Source organism: Callorhinus ursinus, unplaced genomic scaffold (genome assembly GCF_003265705.2).
Source record: "Callorhinus ursinus isolate GAN/ISIS: 27379988/994484 unplaced genomic scaffold, GSC_fseal_2.0 scaffold17, whole genome shotgun sequence".
Lineage (NCBI taxonomy): Eukaryota > Metazoa > Chordata > Mammalia > Carnivora > Otariidae > Callorhinus > Callorhinus ursinus.
Window position 1 is genome coordinate 37402058 of NW_027397079.1, and position 17951 is coordinate 37420008.

Below are 17951 nucleotides of genomic sequence, written 5' to 3' on the forward strand. Positions count from 1 at the left end.
TGATTAGCACATTTAATTTTTGTAGAATTACCTGTTTTTGGAAACCTTAAACCACGTTGAGATATTTTCTTCTCGCAGTCCCAGAGCTGTGTTTTCATCCATGGATTTGGCTTTTGACCCAAATACACAGAGTATACCATCCCGTCTAGCAGTTTAAATGGAAATATAACTCTCAGGTAGGTAATTTGTCAGCTGACGGTTAATGATAGCAAAAATGCTAATGATCAAATGGCAATTAACTGTATCATATTTTTAAACCAAACTCCCTTAAGAAGTATTACTATATAATTCCGATCTAGGAAACCTTCATCATCTGCTAAATCTGTCAGGGAGACCTTCTTTCTTAGCAGCAACATGTTTGTCTTCTATCTTTTCTCTGTTTGATTTCATGCAAGCTTCATAAATCATTTAGCAGCTGCAATTGTTGTCAAAATGTTTTCGTTTTGAATGTAAATATTTATAACTATTGTTTTATTTTCCAAAACAAAGAAAGAGAACTGTATTGAAAACAGCAACTAGGACTGCCAGTGCTTTGAACTCAGCCAGAGACGGAGCCCCCACTGTGGGACCAGGATCCCCCAGAGGCCCTTTCCCATGTTCTTGCTTCTGCTAGGTCAGAAGCTCGAGTACCAAAAAATTGAGTTCAAGGATTCCTCAACCTAATTGAATTGAATGAACTCAGTCCAGACCTGGCTTTGCCCTGGATAGGTGGTCTTCCTGCCAGATGAGCACATGGGCATTTTTTTCAAGGCATTTCGTAGCATTTCAAAGACTTTGAGAATTGATATCATTCCAATTTTTATAAGAGAATATGGTTCATATGGAAAGACAGTTAAACAGGGTCATACTAGACCCTCCTTTCCACTGTCCTCCCAATCTCTCTCTTCTCATTGGGACACTTGTGCCCTATGAGCCAGGCAGGCTGTGGCAGTTGTTGGCTCTCAGCAGCCAGGCACTCTTGTCTTCCTCCTAGGAATCAATGCCCTAAGAAGGATTCATTCATCAGATTTGTCTACAAAGTTGGTTTTCAAAAAGAATCCAACGTGACTTACAATGGAAGTATACAAACTGCAATGATCATAAAATAATGAAAACTTACAGATGGGGAGGAGAAAACTAGATACATGTAGTTCATATAATAGAGATACCGCAGGTGAGCATCAAAGTTTCTGAGCTTCCAGAGGCTCAGAAGGAGAATCACTATGTCGTGCCCAGCATTCATATTGTCACTTTCTAATAGTAAAAGCAACAAGTTTTTTAAAATAAATTTTGAAGCTGAGGAAAGCATAATTCTCCAGATTGTCAAAGTTATTTTTCCTTTTTTTTTTGCATATTCCATTTCAGTCTTTATTCTTGTGGAAATAGCCTTATATTGCTCCATTCATAGTATTTGTAAAATTTCATGTTTTCCTTCTCCCCTCTTCAACACCCATGTAACTATATGTCAGATGAATTTTGACAGAAACTAGATGACCAGCAATTCAAAAGCAAGCCCCCAGGAGCACCTGGGGTGTTATGTTCAGGCTGTTGCTGGAGCAGAAACAGAGGCAAAGGCAGGGCTTGGCTCTCTGCTTGGAGCAATAGTTGCCAACCTTGAAGGGTCAGTAAGCCCTGTGTAGCTTAGGAAAGCTAGGGAAATTCTCTTTAGAAAATACGCAACCACACAATTACAGATTTCTTTTCATGTAATTTTAGGAAGTTGTAGAGCCTAGATTGAAGATCTCTGATACAGAATTAACTGCAGTGGAGCCTGCAAACAGAAATGAGCTTTTCTCAAGGCAAAGCTGGAAAATAATAGGCAAGGCCAGAGATAGCCCTTGGAATAGCAAGTAAGGGGGAGTGTCTCAGAACCAATGCTTTGTGTGTCCGATGTAATGGCTACAGGCAATCTTGAACTGTGGCTCCTAACACTTTGATTTCAGGACCCCTTTTAGGTGCTTTAAAATTTTTGAGAACCCCCCAGAAGTTTTTTGTTTTTTTTTTTAATGTAGGCTGTAACTATCGATATTTACCATATTGGAAATTAAAACTGAGAAATTAAAAATATATGTTTTACCCTTTCATTTAACAACAATAATAAATTTATTACATGTTAACATAAATAACATAGTTTTTAAAAAGTCGCTATATTTAAAAAAATAGTGAGAAAATGCCATTGTTTTCCATTTTTGCCAAGCTCTTTAATGCCTGTGTTAACAGAAGACAGCTGGTGTTCATGTCTGTTTCTGCATTCAATCTGTGGTGTTACGTTGCTTTGGTTGAAGAAAATGAAGAAAATCCAGCCTCATGCTGACATATAGATCGAAAAAAGAGGAGTATATTAGCCATCTTTTCAGTTAATTGTGAGTATTCTTTGATACTATGCCCAAAACTTGACAAGTGATAGTTTCTTAAAAGAAAGTCCCCGCTGGATACACAAACTGAAATAATCCTATGTATTTTTTTTTTCCCCATGGTTACATTAAAATCCAACCATCTATCTTTCAGTTTAAATGTTAATTTTACTCTTGAATGCTTTGGACCACTCATACCCCATGAGGGAGTCCCTGAGACCCAAGTTCACATAGGTACAGTGCTGAAGCGCTCCTTCTCAGTCTGCACACACTGCTGGGCCAACAAGTTCTCCTTTTGTGGTTTTCTTCCCCTGTTCCAGGCAGCACACTGGCCTTTTCATCCACAGTTAGCTAACAGTTAAATATAGAGTATGTGCAATCACAGAGTGACCGTGATCATGCTCTTGGAATCCATAGAAACTCCAGCACAAGGCTCCAGGGAGAGACGTGTTCTGATATAAAGGAAGAGAAAAGACCAGAAGGCAGAGGAAGGCAGACCCCAGAAGCAACCACACCGGGAAGGACTCTGCCTTAAACATGTGTGATGGTGCACGCAGTCCTGAGGACTGGGGTGCAGACAACTGGGGTACAGAGGCTGAGGTAAATGTGCTAAAACACAAGCTTTGCCTAATGCTCCACGGAGTTAAGAATGCTTATAACTTTTTTACCTCCCAGTTATTTGCAAAGCAGTTAGGATAATTATTAAAATACTACTACTAGATAAGTGTTTAGCAAAGCTGTTGAATAGACCACGTGTAGATTTTTTCTATCATTAAAATTTCTTATATTCTAAAACTTTTTTAAATTAGTAATTACATTGATTTCCTTTATTGAAGACAAAGTTAATCCCTATTTTAAACAAACGAATTCAGCACTAGTATTTTCTCTTTCCTAGACTGGAAAGTTCCAGTACTGGATTTTCAAATCTGAGTTTATAAAATCTGGAAGGTCTTCATCTCCCTGCACTTAATAATAGTCTCTAATAAAATGTGAGAAAGCTGGAGCCATTCATGCTTATCATTTCTTCAGGAGAGTCTTGCCTTCCGGTCTCAGAAGACCGTCAGGACTGACCTCTCCAGAGACCAAGGCCCAGGTGGACTGGTAATAACCGATGCAAAGTTCATCTTCCAGATGTGTTCCTTTGCGGCCACAACATTTCATTCCAAGAAATAGACCCTTCTGACCAAGGACTGGGCTCAGCCGAGGTCCCTGGGTTTGCAGTGGTTTTGTTACTTGTTGTAAGATTCTTGTGTAATCTTTGCCAAAGTCTTCAGACACCGAGACATTTATTCGCCTGAAAGTCTGCAAAGAAAAACAACCTGTTCTGCGATTGTAACCTCAGCCAGGTCCGGGGAGCAGACAGCCTTGGCGCACGCGGCACAGGTGGTGCCCTGGCGGGGCGCACCGCGCAATTGCGCCCAAGTGCAGGAGGCAGGGCTCCGTGGCAGAGACCAGGGCAGGCTCGCGGTCAGATTGGTGGGAAAGTGGAACACCGGGTCTCTGAGATTACAGCACCCTCCTCGCAGAGCTTATTATTTCTTTGCTTTTCAAGCAAATGGATACCACTTGGTACTGACACGTTATATCTAAGTACCTTCCGTATCCCTGTTATGCAACTAATTTCCCCAAAGGAAACATAGTTTGAAGTGTCTGGGGCAGCTGGAGGAACAAGGCAAAAAAGCACATTCTGTGTGAAAGCCAAGCTGGCTTCGGTGCAAGCAGCACCCAGGCACGGGGAAAACGTGTGTTTCTTCCAGATGGTTCCAGGCTCCAGGGACACGGTTTTGGTCTCTGTCAAGTTCTGTATTTTCACTGTTAATGACTCCAAGGTGGGTAGGGGTGATGTGTCGGCAAAAACCACGATGATAAGTCCTGTTGAGGCACCTTTTCTGGAAAGATCAGGCAGCTGCCTTCTGCTTCATATGCCGGGCGTATCTGGTTACCTGTGTGCTTCCCCATTCCCCAGGCCCCCGGTGGGGAGGAGCTGGAGTACGCACAGTTCCCAAACACCTTAATGAGAATGCCAGTGTGGGGCCGTCATTACTGTGAACATCTGTGAGCTGTAGAGTTTAATTGAGCTACAGCTAATGTTTATCGTGTGTGGAAAGAGTAGCGGATTAACGGTTGTTTGATTGTCTTTACATGGTTTCTTATTATCTTTCCCTTTCTCTTGTGATGTTTTGGCAGAAGGTACAAAAAGGAACAGAAGCCCCAAGATCAGGCATCTAAGTTATCTAATTTGGGTTTGCAAACAAAGCAGCATGGGAGGTTGTTGTTACAGGCTTCCTTAGGAATATATCATATAAAATTTAGGCGGAGGTGGAAAAGCAGTTAATCAGTGAGGAAATGTTAGCTCCTTCCCCCCATAGCAAAAAAAGATTTTCTAGAAAATTCATCATAATTTCCCAAGTGGTATCAACTTTGCACTCTCATTTCCAAATATGCTTCTCTTGAATAAACTGCTGTCGAGCCAAAGAAATGAATGTACATGAATTTTTTGTATTAAACTAAAGGGCTCCGAATTTTGTTTTAGACAAAAAAGGTAAATTATCTTTTCTTTCTTTTTTGTTCCTTGACAAAGCTGAGTACAAATAAAATTTTCATGATCTTAGCTTCCCTATAGTGGCCATTTCTTTGTTTGCAGAATGCTATATGCCATATCCTGTATTCCATTCTTGACAAATATTCTAAGGCTTAAGTCACAAAACAGGCCCTTTTCTTTTCTTTTTTCTTTCTTTTCTCCTTCCTTCCTTTCTTCCTTCTTTCCTTCCTTTCTTCCGCTTTTCTTTTTTCTTTCTTTTCTCAGTGTGACTTGAATCTGGAGGCAATTTCCAAGTTGTTTTTCAGTAAGAACATTCCATGTGTCAAAATTTTAATTCCATTTTCATAAGAAATTTGGGTGCATGTAAGTATTCCAACTTTAGACTTCAGGCTCTTCTTTTGTGCTATAAACCTGTGCTCATAGCTGCAAAGAAAGAAATTTCAGCATTTTTGGTAATCTTCAAAGAGCATTCTTTTGAAAGAACTCTGTGGAAGACATGCATACAGATGTGTGCGTTCAACTTTTTTTGTTGAGTGAAAAATACCCTACAAGTGGTATGCCAAGGTAAACAGATCTACATAGGGCCTAAACTTCTTCCTCTCATCCATAGTCAGAGCAGTGGCCTCTATCCATACCAGCCTTGGCAGCCTAACCAGACTGCCCCCCCCACCACGCCGCCCCACACACACCCAGTTCCTTGTCCAGGTGCATCCCTCCCCTCCCCCAGCACAGAGCAGAAGTAGCATCTTTCGGCAAGAGGCCAGGTGATGCCTTTCTATTTCTCCTCAGTCAGATGACAACAAAACCGAAAGCAAACACAAACAATCAGATAAAAGAAGGAAAAAAAACCCTTTAGAATAAAATTCCTTTGGTCCAGGTAGGTATTTTTCCCTTTTATTCTAGCTAGCAATTTTCCTAGAGAAACCTGAAAAAAAGAGAAGAAAATGCTGAAAAAGACATATGTGATTGAAATTAGCTGTTATCTTCAGGATGCCACTGGATTGCACATGAAATAATGAATTAAATGAAGTAGAAACCATGGCCCGACCTGGAAATGTGTTTTATGCCTAATGTAATTAATCTCTATTGAAACAGCTAAGCCATTTAATTTGTGTTGCATGAATAATGAAATGAAAGGGGCACGTATGAATTGACTTTTTAACCAGCAGAGAAGATGCAACCTCCAGGCTTAAATATTGATTCGGATTTTCCTGACGACTCTTTAGATTTATGGATCTCAGACCCAGTTTCTTTCTCTCATTGGTCAGTCACAGATTGGGCTTGCTTTCTAGCCATTTCTAGTCCATCCAGATTTATTGGAAACAAAATCACAAGGATGTTTTTGGACAGTGACTCAAAGCCTGGTGGCTAGCTCAGATAGCTGTTCGCTGCATAGCCTTTCCCTGCAAAGCATTTAGCTTTTGCCTTTCAAGATTTCCTTCCTCTTAATATTTGAAGAGAGCAGGAAAGAAAGTTATCCCACAGGGATTGTCATTTGATCTGTGCCTCTCAGACCACCATGCTCCTTTGCCAAGGCTGGTTTGGCCACATTGGCCTCAGAGGAAGAGGAGTGCCAAAAAGTCCTCAGCATTTAACACCGTTTTACTGAAGACTTAATAACAGCACATGATGACTATTAATAAAAGACAAGCTTAGTGCTACATATCCTAGAATCTGGCTACTGTGTGTTTCTTCTGGCTTCCCCTTCTCCTTAGCCCACCACCTGTTACAGGCACTGGTCTCATCATACCCCGTGTCCAAAAATTGGGGCAGACATAAGAGAGTGAGGGGTTGAATAATATTTCTCAAAAACAAATAAGAATTTTCTGGAACAGTTCAATCTAGATTCCCATTTCAAAATGCAGGAGAAAGGTCATTTGAAAGGGCACTGATTTTTGGGACTGTCTGTTACATCTAGAAATGTGCCTCTTTAGAAAACCTTTCTTTCCCTTTGCCAGCCATCTCCTTCCTCGGTTTGGGCTCCCATCATGACTGGAACAAACATAGGCATTCACTGCTGAGTCAGTGAACAGGGCTGACGATCATAGTCTAGAAAAAAATATAGTGTTCAGGTGGAAACAATAGTAGAGGCCAGAGGCAAGGAAAACCAGGGATCAGGGGAGCAATGTGGTGGTGTGTAAGCTCCCGTAAAAGCACTCTAAGTATAGGCTGATCGCACAGTAACTGAGTGGATTTAGCTCCCTAGAAAAAGCAGCCATTAAAAGTATAATTTGAAAGCATCCAAGTCAGGCATCTGCATTCCAGCCTTAAGTCTTTCAGTATAACAGTTACAGCAAAGGACAAGGTGATCACCCTGCTGACTCTGGGCCAGAATAGCAGGCCAGGGTTCCAAGGGTCCACAGAGTTCCTGCACACCTCTTTTTTATCATCGAGGCAGCTTCAGAGGTGGAAAACCACCTTAGCATTCTCTGTTCCACCTTCCTTTTTCGTTCCCTTCTCAGCTCCTGGATATTGCTCCTAGGAGGCCAAAGTGCCCTAATGCTTTTCTTAAACAACCCTCCAAGACCCACGTTTTCTCCTCAGTGGCATCCACTTCCTCATCAAACAAGCTTGCTTTGTACCTTTGCTTTCAACTAGCTACTGGACAGAATAAGACCTAAATAAATATATCAACACAAGGGGTTAGTCCATTTTCAAGGTAATTTTCCTTAGTTGGAAGAAATAAGTCTTCAAATGTAGCAGATTAGGCATTAAGATTGGTTGATATTGCAGAGAACAGGGAAGAGCTTTGTATCCTCTCCCATGCTCAAGCAGGAATCACCAGTCTTGGGCATACCATTCCCATTAGGAAATGACCCGTGAAGAAGCCTCTGGTCTGTCCAACACACTTAGCTTTACCTCACTCATCATCACATGTGTGACTTTACGGGAAGAGTTCAGGTAAGAAATTGCAGCCCCCTGCTTGCTGTCTGGCTTGGATCACTCCCTCTGAAGAAAGCTAGCTACCATGTTGTGAAGGCGCTCACGCCGTCCTGTGGAGAGGTTTATGATTAAGGAACTGAGCACTCCTGCCAACAGCCATGTGAGTGAACCATTTTGAAAACAAATCCTTAGGGGTGCCTGGCTGGCTCAGTCAGTAGAGCATGTGACTCTTGATCTCGGGGTTGTGAGTTCAAGCCCAATGTTGGGCTGAGAGCTTACTTTAAAACAAAACAAAACAAAACAACAACAAACAAGAAGAAGAAAACAAGTCTTCAAGAGCTAGTCAAGTCTTCAGAGGAATACAGCCCTAGCTGACATCTTGTTAACAACTTCATGAGAGAACTTGAGCCAGAACCACCCTTATTTTTGACCCACAAAAATTGTGAGAATATAAATGTTTGTCATAGTAAGTTGTTAAGTTTTAGGGCAATTTGTTGCATAGCACTGGCTAACAAACTTTTAAAGAATATATATTATATAAAAATACATAAGTACAAATCTTCTTCCCAGTTCCAAAAGGATTTGAGGCAACATTATGAGTTTTATTTGCTCAAGGAATGACCAAATTTTGTACAGTCCTTTATATATTTATTTATTTTCATTTTTTGAAGATTTTATTTATTTGACACAGAGAGAGAAAGAGAGAGAGAGCGCACAAGCAGGCAAAGCAGCAGGAAGAGGGAGAAGCAAACTCCCCACTGAGCAGGGAGCCCAATGCGGGGCTCAATCCCAGGACCCTGGGATCATGACCTGAACCAACAGCAGATGCTTAATGACTGAGCAACCCAGCCACCCCAGGTTTGTTAGTTTAAACAAGATATTTACATGCCTCTTTTATATCACATTGTGCTACAATGAAATTTGAATTTTCTTTAAAGAATGTAAATTATATTTTTACCTTCACATTTTTGCCTGCTGCTTGGAAACTAGAAAAAGTTGTCATACTATATTGAAACAGAACTTACTAATAACATATAAAATTAGACAGGTTATAGTAAATTACATGTGGTTAAAGTTTAATTAAGAAGGTGTATTCTTCTTTACTTTTTTGGTTTCTTTTGTGAAATAGGTGTTTTCTATAGCTATTCAGAAAAATAGAAGGCATTTATAGTGGTTTGGCTTCATCTGAGTGGTGAAGATTTGCTTAAATTAAAACAAACAGATTTTCCACCTTTCAATTATGGTGTGTTTCCTGATTTGAACCAAATAATCTAATTATCCTTAATTTTATCCCTCATTTGTAGAAAATGAGAAATCTGCAGCAGAAAAAGTCAAGTGAGGTCAAGAGCAAATGGTATACAAAGATGTCCTGCTTACGTCAGAAAGGACACACTGGAGCAAATGAATACCATTCTTTTCTTGGCTGGTCCACTAGCAGCTATTCTGTCTCAAGCAAAAGAAATTGGAAAGTTTCTTCCTAAACAGCATATTCCAAGTATTTTATTCTTTAAATAACCTGATTAATTCATTTCTTCTTTTTAATCTTGGAATCATGTAACTTGTAGCAATTGGAAAAGAATAGGTGTACTTGTTATTGATCCACAACTTAATGGTTTAAATAATAATAAAATTTTATTATCCCACACAATTTCTGCAGGTCAAAAAGTTGCAAACAGTTCAGCAAGGTGTTTCTGGCTCCAGGTCTTTCATGAGGTTGCAGCCAAGATGTCAGCTGGGGCAACAATTATCTAAAGGCTTGACTGGGATTGGAGGATACACTTTCAAGATGGCTCCCTCACATGGCAGTTAGCAGGAGATCTCTTCCTCATCACTTGGACCTCCATAGGGTGGATTGCTTATCTCACGACCAGGCAACTGGCTTTCCACTGAGTGAGTAATATAAGAAAGAGGAAAGCAGAGTAGTAATGTTTCTTATAACCTATTCTTGGAAGTCACAAACCATCTTTTCTGCAATATCTTAATGGTTGCATAGGTCATCCCTAGTGAATGTAGCTTTGAGAAGGACACTGTGTATATGTACTCTATAGTTTATAACTGCCCCAAAGGGACCTGGGGGAAGTGCTCATCCTCAAACCCATTAAATTTGTTTTTCTGTAAAATATATGAGTATTTTTATTAGTTCATTTTTTTAACTTAAATTAACCTACACTAATTTTTTCCAGGATTCTTTGGATTTGAGGATTGTGGAGAAGCTATTACAAGGTGGTACAATTTACCTTTCTTTTGTTTTGGGTTTTTTTTTTTTTTTACTTGTATGCAGGTCTACAGCTAAGTTATCAAACCACTATTTTAATCCAAGTCACTTAGACAAAGTACACTCTATTTCTAATGAGCAGTCTGCTATAGAGAGTTTTTATGTAGAATGGTTTTATTGCATAGATATTAGACATAATTTAAAAGTACTACCTTTAGTAAATCTTAGATGTTTTACTAAGCATTATAAAAGCATTCAAGATACAAAAATGTTTAATTATAAAAAAGTCCTTGAAAAAGCTAGAACTCTTTGTCTTGAAATTTTCCAGGTTCTCACACCTTTATTTACAGTCCAAAGATGTATATCACTAGCCATAGCTACTTGCAGTGAAAACAAAGAAAATATGCAGTAGACTTGGAAGCAGTGAAAGCCACTTATTTCATTTACAATTAGGAATGATTCAGGAAACGATCGGGAATGTCAAAGCGTGCTGTGAATTTCTTTCTTTCTTTTTTTTTTTTTTAAGTACAAGCTTTTAGTAGAATGATTCTGTGTCTTGAACTCAAATGGCTGTTTTGAATCCTTACTTGTGTTTGACCTTGGGCAAGTGACTTAAACTCCTTGAGCTTTAGATATAGATGGGAGGTGATACCTATCTTGCAGGTTAATTAAAAGGATTAGAAGGAATTTTAGTAACGTTACTAATACAGGTCCTATCAGCTTGTGGGGGCTCAAAAAGTTAGCATTTATTGTTAGGTAATACCATCTCTGAAAATTTGGGAATAAAGTTTCTAGATATTGAATCATATTTAAAATACACTTGGGAATTTGCCTGTAATAGAATCATATATTTATTTATTTTTTTAAAGAGAACTATCTTTCTGTAAGGAAACTATGAATTTCAAATGACCAATAAGTTGGTCTAGATATTTAAAGATTAAGTTAACCTTGACTGGGGTATAACACACCCATGCCAGCACCCGGTACCCGCAGCTCTACTGAAAGAGAAGGAAAGTTTTCCTGGTCTTTTTCTCTGTCTCTCTGATTCACTTACAGAGAAAGGAGAAGCTGGGCTGGTGCCAGGGACAATAAACCTGCATTTCTCCTTAGATACAAGTGCAGTGTTTACAAGGTTAGATATCTAGTACAAGACTTTGACATTATGTAATACAACTTTTGTTGTGTTAATGTACCTCATTCACATGCTGATAAGACTCCTCTTGCTGGTGGCAAAGGGTTGCCTTTAAATTAATATAAAGGGCAGCTGTAAGTTTTAATTTACTACAACCTGATCAGCCCAATGGATGTGGTATTCTCATCATAAATTTAACTATGGTTACATTGCTTGGGCAGATAATTAGAAAGCACACCATTACTCCTACACTGAGTACAATATGCATTTTGATTTTTAGCCATAGTTATTTTAACAGTTTAAAGAGTAAATTAAATTTACAATGCAGTTCTCATCAAGGTGCATGCAGTGATACTCCATCATAGCGACAAAGGACAGGGGAGATAATCTGGCTCAACCTCTTCATTTTATCAATGAGGAAATTGCTCTTAGAAGGGAAGGGATTTCCTCGAGGTCACACAGCTGAGAAGCAAAGCTGATGTTGGTCTCGTCTTCCCATCTAATTCTCTTTCCTCTCTTACATCAATACAGAGTGAAATATGGTTAACATTCTAATGGGAGAGCCTGGGTTTCTTTATCTCATCCATTCACACTTTCTTTAAATAAATTAAAACATTCTGCCAACTTTTCTGTGTAGTTTATCTGCGGAGTAACCATAGCATTTATTGAAGGGCTTTTGGATAGCTGTTTCTTCCTTTCATTTTGTGTCCTCTAGACCAAGTCCATATTATCTCATGCAAAGACCATGACAATGAACTCATTTTCCTATTTCTGCTATCTCTCTACTCCATTCCAGCATGAAAAATACCCCTGGTAAACTCATTCATTCCCTTCCATTACAAGTGTCCTTCGAAGTGTTGGGCATGCTGCAATGAATAACAAAGAAACCAAGACCTATGTCCTCTTCACAGAATCCTGAGAACTCTATTGACATTCCCCACACAAAACTATTCTGTGCCTTCTATTGTTTGCCCCATGGAGCTCTGCCTGACCACAGTAGCCCGTGGAATCTTCAGTACAGTCCCCTTCCGCACTGCAATCATTGAAGTGCTGGTTATAAATAAATAAATAAATAAATAAATAAATAAATAAATAAAAGGCTTCTGGACTCCATCTCAGATCACTGAAGCAAATTGCTGGGTTAAAAATCTGCTTTTTTAACAAGCACCCCAAGTGATTCTTAGGCACATCAAAATTTGAAACCCACACGTCTACAAAAATGAATGTTGGCTCCATTCACTGGGCCTGTAGCATATGGCTATTTGTCATTTCAAAAGTGAATAAAATATTTTGTCTATTGTATGATTGGCTTCTTAATCATAGTGGCTTTAAAAGTGCATTTTTTCTGTACATCTTACAGTGCCTAGCACCATTTATTGAATATATTAGCTATTCAATTTATTAAATGATTCTATAATTACATGTGAAGTGACATTATTCATTCTTGGTACACATTTCTCCTCAGGAAAGCAGCACAGAAATTTTAATTTTTGTTCTTGAAATGTCAATTTTTCCAAAGTTGCCAAAACTGAATAGAAGCTCTGTGGCGACACTAACATGACTGTAGTGGTTGTTACCTCTGGTGGTGGCCCTCTTCTCTTCGTGCCCACCCTGGACTTACTGGATGTCTCCGGTACTTGCTCTCAGCTCATGGGCTTTGTCTTTGGAAGCTTCTGCATATGGAAGAGAAAGCATGTAACCTTGGCGGCCATCTTGCCACCTTGACAGCAACCAACCTTATCATACGGCAGATGCTGCAGAAGGCAGAGATGGAAAGAAACAGAGTCCCCAGTGATCACAGTGGGTTGTTGAATCAAACCACCCCTGAAGCTGGCTTTGCCTTCAGTTTTCCAGTTATGTAAGGCAACAATTCCTTTTTATTCTTTAAGTCACTTGGAGCTGGGCGTTCTGTTACATGGAACCAAAAGCATTCTGAGTGACACAGGTAAGGACCATGTTTATCTTTTTCACCGCTGCATCTCCAAGACCTGACACAGTATGCAATACAAAGTAGACAAAACTAAGATATATTTTTGAGTGAATAAGCAAACTTCAATTGCACACTCTTGTTTTCCTAGCAGACTAAATAATCACAGCACATTCAAGAAACTGTCATGGTTTGTTAGAGAACATGGCTCATATCGTTCAGTATGCTAAGCTACACATCCATGTGTTGAATCTATACTGTATTCCAAGTGCTGTTAGCTTCTGGGGATATGGAGGTTTTTAACAGGGAAGATGAAATGAATTAATGTTTCCTGACTCCCTGAAATTGTTCGGGCACTGGGCAGAGTGCATTTACATAGATTTTTTTCAATTAACCCTCACATAAGCCTTATGAGATATATACCATTGTTCTTATCTTTTTAAACAAACAAAATGATCTCGCGGTGAGTAAGTGATTAGACGAAAATCACATAGCTAATATGTGGGGAAATTGACATTCAAACTCAGGTTTCACGCTTCCTCCTATGCCACAGTTTGGTGCCTGAGCCCAAGAGCCTCAGAGCCTTTCCACCCTGGCTGGAGGCCTGGAGGGAACAGGGCCGTGGCAGAAAAGTCTGAAGTTTCACAGTTGATCCTCTGCAGAGGGAACTCAGTAACTCATTGTTCCAAGGTCATCGAAGGGAAAAATAGAAGCCTTTGCCTCAGAGAAATAATCATGTTTGTTACTCACAATGGTTTTTGTCTTATTTTAAAATTTAATTGGAGCTCGTTTTTAGCTTTTGTGACTGCCAAATGACCAAGAGGTCAGTTGCCCTGCTGTGGGGTTTTTAGCCAATTCATGAGAGCTATTTTACTTGACAAGGGTCCTGTTTTAATGGGAAGGGTTGTCACATCCTATTCATATCCTGTTTTTGATTGCACTGCAGCCAATTTGGTTAAACTATTCCCCTGCCCTCAATATTGTCCCTTCCCAGATTTTTCTTTTAGCTGCCCCACTTTGATATGCAGGGAAAACTGGTTCTGGTCAAGCTGTTTCCTGCTTTTTTGGATTTCCCCCAAAACCTGAGTGTGCTCTTCGGCGTCCAGCAGTGTGGAGCGTGCCAGACTCCACGGCAGCTGTGCAGCCAGCTGCTTTGGGATTGCAGGCAATATGGGTGAAGACCTTATCAGCCCTGGCTTCCCAGCCGCCACGATCAAACCCCCTCCCCCGTTCAACAAGACCATTATGTGCTGTGCTGTATTTAGCAGTAGCTTCAATTTCTTCTCAGCAGCAGATGCCATTGTTCTATGGCAGACAAACGTCTTGAAACGAGTCTCTGGGCAGCCCTGCTCTTGAGTGCAGAGGCACATCAGCTTGGTGTTCCTTCTCGGGAGCGTGGGAGCCCAAGCTCGATGACTGCATTAACACCAAGAGACAACCACAGAGCATGGGACATCAGAAGTCAGACGAAGACATGGACAAAGGAGAAGGATGAATGGGAGAGGCGATGTGAAGAAAGGAAGGACAGAAGGAAGGAAGGAAAAGAAGGCATGCAGCTTGTTGAGGTGTAGGAGGAGCATGATCTTGAGGAAAGGGGTCTCTTATCCTCCCTCTCAGTGCCATCAGTCAGGGCCTTTTTCACTCAGGTTTACTGGCTGAACCCATTTCCTGGTCTATCGCAGGCCTTGAAGTACAATAGACATCTCATGATGATTGCAGCTGATGTCTGGAATTAGTCTCAATTTGGTGGCACCATGTTCCTACGGTGAGCCTGGGGATGGCCTGATACCTTTTGATCTGCCACTTCCCCCATAGCCTCAGCAAGTTGACCGAGGTAATATGAAGAGGTTTCTGCGTGCTGTCCCTTTTTTGTCTTCAGCCGCTTAATGGGACTGGTGTCTTATGCAGATTTCCAGGCCAGTGGTGCCCACAGAACTGCCACAGAACTTCATGTGAATCAGGCCTCTTGGGGTTGTGCATGCACAACCTTCTGTATATGACCTGTGAGAGTCCTGTTTCCATACCCCAGCACCCTTATGGTGGGTGGAGGGGTTGGTCTCTTAATCCTAGGTCTTGGCTAACTTCTTTCCTCAACAAACCATTATGTCTGCCTCATCTTATTCAAAAAAAGTGTTCGTTATGTGGTGCACATCTAGGATACTGGGTTTGGACTGAATCATCAGGCAAAATCCTCTAATACCGCTGCTTCCCGCACCTCAACTTCCCATCAGGAACAGCTTTATACAATAGCTGAGTCAGTTCTCCTCCTGGTCTGGCCCGTATCCAATCCCTGAGTCTCTCCTGTCCCACAGGGGGGCCCCGGAGGTCGCAGTGGGACTGAGAGTCCAGCTACCTGTGCTGTTCTTCCCGCCCATGGCCCCACAGAGGGCAGAATGATCTTTCAAAGCACAAACCTCTGCTGGCGGCTCTCCTGCTTAAAACTCTTCAGTGGCCTCCTAATGCCCTCAGAAGGAAAAAGAATCAAAAAGATGAAATCAGAGAAAATTTAAAAAATAATCCATTTTGATGAAAAGTCAATGTCCTATCACATAAAAATAACAAATCTCTGGCTAATTTAATTTAAAAAAATAAGAAAAGAGATAAATATAGAACTATTATAAAATATATTTACATAATGTTTATATAAATATATACACACATACATATGTATACAGTTTTATATATACATGCATAGTTATGTGTACATAAAATATTTTCTATATATATATATAATCTCAGTACTCAATTTAGACATCTTAATAAAATTTAACTATATTTAAGCCTTTTCATATGACTCAAGTATAGGAAGAAAATTGGAATACACCAACACTGTGAAAGAAATTTTTGAAGCTTATGAAAGAATAACCTCTCGGAAAGTTATCAGTGGGCTGTATAAGACAGTTAAATGTTCAGGAAATAGACAGTCCCTACCATTACCTGTTACCATTTAAATAGTTCCTAAAAGGGTACCTGGGTGGCTCAATCGGTTAAGCATTTGTCTTTGGCTCAGGGCATGATCTTGAGGTCCTGGGATTGAGCCTCATGTCAGGCTCCCTGCTCAGCAGGGAGTCTGCTTCTCCCTCTCTGCTCCTCCCTGCTGCTCTGCTTCCCCTACCCCACACTCAAATAAATAAATAATCTTAAAAAAATTTGTAAAAAATGGTTCCTAAAGATTCAAAAGAAAGATTTTAAATTTCATTTTAGTATGGTTCTGATATTAAAATCTGATTAAGTTGTTTTAAACATAGAACACTTACGTTACTTATGTCACTTATCTAGATGCCAAATATACTAAAAAATAATAGCTTATTAAATTTCTCAGTATATTATAATATATTAACATACCAGGAAATTGATGTATTAGAAGAATAATATACTTTGTCCAGTAAGATTTAATATAAGAACATATGTTTATTTAAATATTAGAATACCTATGAGCATAATTTATAATATTAGTCGATCAAAGGAAAAGTATGTACTTGATAGAGTTCGAATTTTATTCCAATTTTTTTTAAATAGTAAAACAGGAGTAGCGAAATATATCCTTAATATGATAAAAAAAATCACAAAACAATAGCAAGCATCTCACCTCCTAAGAATATTAATGGTATTGTTCCTAAGTCAGACATAAAACGAAGAAAGCTTCTTTTACTAGTACTATTATTATTATGAACATTTTACCCACTGTTCTGAAAATTTTAATCACTATAATAAGATAAATTGATTCTAGATTAAAAAAAGGAGAGCTACACAACCACATTTGTCAATTATTTCTCACTAAAACTGGGACAAGAAAGGGACAGCAGATATTAGCAATTCTTGCAAAGAGCTTTCTAGACAGTAAGAAATCAGGCACTTTTATAACCTGGTAATAAGAATGTGATAAAGCATTTCAAAAGGATAATTTGGTAATGGGTATATCAAAAATCTTGACTATGTATATGAAATTCTTGGATCTCAGACAAGCAAAAATGGATATATGCTTACTTAATGCAGTGTTTTCTGTACTTATATAGGCAGAAAGTGAGATGATGGAGATTTGTATGTGAAATATATATTATATAGATAGATCTACAGACAGAATAAGAGACAGCAACATGTTAATAGTGGCTCTGGGTAGTGGAATTGCTAAAGTAGGATTTTCAACAAGGTAAAATTCATGACTCATAAAAATATAAAATGAACACACGAACAACATTTTGTTCAATTTATGAAGTAATGAGAGAATCAGTAAGATATTAAGACTGGTTCAAAGAATGTTTAAGAAGAATGTTTAAGATATTTATAGGCAGGGCGCCTGGGTGGCTCAGTCGGTTAAGTGACTGCCTTTGGCTCAGGTCATGATCCTGGAGTCCTGGGATCGAGTCCTGCATCGGGCTCCCTGCTCAGCGAGGGGCCTGCTTCTCCCTCTAACCCTCCCCCCTCTCATGTACTCTCTCTCTCATTCTCACTCTCTCAAAATAAATAAATAAATCTTTAAAAAAAAGATATTTATAGGCAATTTAACAAAAGAATGTAGGATATAATCGCCTGGCTCGAGACAAAACCGGTTAAAATTCTACAGCACAATATGGCTGGTGATGTTATCTTAGTCCTACGGGACAGAAATTATTTGCATCTCTACTGGACAAAAATCTACAAGTTAGCTTGTGATTTCACTAAGACTGGGAACTTTAACCAAAGTAAACAGTGAGTCGAACAAAGTAACTTTCCCTTGATCTATGCTGTCCAATATGGTGGCCACTAGTCACATGTGGCTTTTGAACACTTAAAATAAGCCAGCCCAAATTGAGATGTGCTGCAAGCACAAAATACATGCCAGGTTTCAAAGAGTTAGTACAATAAAGTAATATAAAATATCTCATTAACAATTTTTATATGGATTACACATAAAATTGATAATATTTTGGATATATTGG

General features: G+C 39.4%; 1 long non-coding RNA gene across 1 annotated transcript; it reads left to right on the forward strand.

Annotated features, from left to right (window-relative positions):
* Window positions 1-8430: 8430 nt before the first annotated feature.
* LOC141374362 (uncharacterized) lies at window positions 8431-12120 on the forward strand. The gene is made up of 4 exons (XR_012381182.1): window positions 8431-8616; window positions 9416-9648; window positions 9942-9981; window positions 11902-12120. It is a non-coding gene; the product is annotated as an uncharacterized lncRNA (long non-coding RNA).
* Window positions 12121-17951: the final 5831 nt, after the last annotated feature.